Raw genomic sequence first — 1,965 nt, 5'->3', positions numbered from 1 at the left:
TTCAGCTGTTCAAAAACATCGTATTGGGTTTCAGACTCTTCGAACATGGGTGTTAAAGGATGGCTTAGAGGTGTAGGGGGTGCAGAATTAAACCTAGGGCTCTCGTTCATCTGGGTAATTAAAGATATGATTGATTCGGGTATCTGTGATAACCTGTTTTCATCGGCAGACCCTGACTCATTCATACGTGTAATAATTTCAATGAGTTCGGAGGGAATCTGGGATAATAGGTTTTCATCTATAGCCCCTATGTCAATTAGCCCAGAATCATTCATATGGTTAATTATATCTTGGAGCTCTGTAGGGATTTCCGCTAAGAGGGTTTCAATTGTCTCGCTTAGGTCTATAGGGGGCGCCATTTCTCTACTTAAGGATGTGTGTGCTTGTGTTTTTTACATATGTGTTTTTTAACGGAGGTATTTGCTTGTTTTAACCCTACTGTTGTTTAACATGCGGGGAAGCTCTCTACGCCAGAATGACACATCCTGATTGTATTGATGTTCGAATAGAATACCCATACGACGTTGAAGTAAAGCCTTTCGTGATTTTAAACCCTGTGTAAAAGCCTTGAAAAGCACGGCTTGGTCTATTTCACAAGAGGCTGTTGCCCCACCAGAATTGGCCGCTTCAATAAGGTTGGCCACTTCACAGAACATCAAATCGTCTACCTCAGAAATGTCATTTAAAACTTTGAAATCATCAGGCTTCGCTGTTCTGGTGACTGGGGTCTTTGGCGCCTCCTCGGGATCTAGATGTGTAGCTTCTTGGATGTCTTTATAAGCCGGCGAGGAGTCTGCATTAAAAATAATACATACAGAAAAATAGGTTATTAACCCTAAAATATGTTTGATAAAAATGTAAAATACATTTCAGATATAAGCCTATATATTAACAATACATTAATTAAATACCTCGGCTTTTTTGAAGAGGGCTGTTCTGAAGAAGCTCTGAGAACTCGGGAACATGTCTTTGGGCAACCCTAATTATAGCATCTGCCTGGTCTGTAGCTTGTGAGCCTGAAAAAAAAACAAAAAAAAAACAGCATTAGGCCATGTTTAAACATATTATTTTATATATTCAGGCATAAAAATAAAATATATATATAAATGATAATTGATTCATACCTTGTCCTTGTAACGCTGTCTCGTGAATACCCTCCCAGTAGTATTGTTCGGGTGAAGCAGACCTGTGGATCTGGGCACTGATTGTCCGTTGGTGTTTAATAGGGGGCGCCCAACGGTCCTGGCTCAGGGGAGTTGACCTGCCGTTTAAAGTCTCTGTTTGCGGCTTGTGTGTAAATACATCCTGGGAGTAGGGCAAAATTGTCTCGTAGGCATATCCTTCACAGAAACCGTGTAGACTCCCTATGGCACCCCTTCTAGGATGTATTTCCGCTGTAAACACATAAAATAACTTTTAATATAAGATGCCGACACTTTTTGTTTTTTAAGGTATAAATATTCTTACGGAATTCTTGGATCTTACTTACTACAATTCAGGGTCGGCGTTGGGATGTAAGCAATTTGTTCCGGAGACCCTACGGCCGGTTCGAGTTCAGTTATATCTCGGAGAATCTGCGTGAAGGTTTGAGAATCTAAAAAAAAAAAAAACATTAGATAATACTAAAGCTCTAATCATTTTAGCTAATATTGACATTTTATACGTTAAGAATCCGGGCCCTAAGGCCTGTTTAATATTTCTATAACATACAACGTTTTCAAACAATTCCCCAGAACAAACAAATCTAATATATAGCATATGTAAATATTTATTTCAAGAACTAACCTTCAGAAATATCCATGAGGAGGTTTTTCCCAGATTATCTTTTTTAACGGGGTCCGTCCGATAACTATTCCTGGGGGAATGCTGTAGGGTAAATGCGCTAAAACGAGGCTAACAGGGGGACCTGTTTTGCTTAGCTTTTGTAGCCGTCTGACTCTAGTGGTGTCGTATTTTTTCGCGCTA

At 39.6% G+C, this 1,965-nt stretch overlaps 1 long non-coding RNA gene across 1 annotated transcript; it reads right to left on the bottom strand.

Moving 5' to 3' along the window:
* Positions 1 to 704: 704 nt before the first annotated feature.
* LOC120025167 lies at positions 705 to 1,167 on the bottom strand. The gene is made up of 3 exons (XR_005472969.1): positions 1,125 to 1,167; positions 912 to 1,016; positions 705 to 793 (listed from the first exon to the last, which is right to left on the bottom strand). It is a non-coding gene; the product is annotated as an uncharacterized LOC120025167 (long non-coding RNA).
* Positions 1,168 to 1,965: the final 798 nt, after the last annotated feature.

The sequence above is a fragment of the Salvelinus namaycush genome, chromosome 30 (genome assembly GCF_016432855.1).
Source record: "Salvelinus namaycush isolate Seneca chromosome 30, SaNama_1.0, whole genome shotgun sequence".
Lineage (NCBI taxonomy): Eukaryota > Metazoa > Chordata > Actinopteri > Salmoniformes > Salmonidae > Salvelinus > Salvelinus namaycush.
Note: the sequence above shows the minus strand (reverse complement) of the source record. Positions and strands in the feature narration are given on the sequence as shown.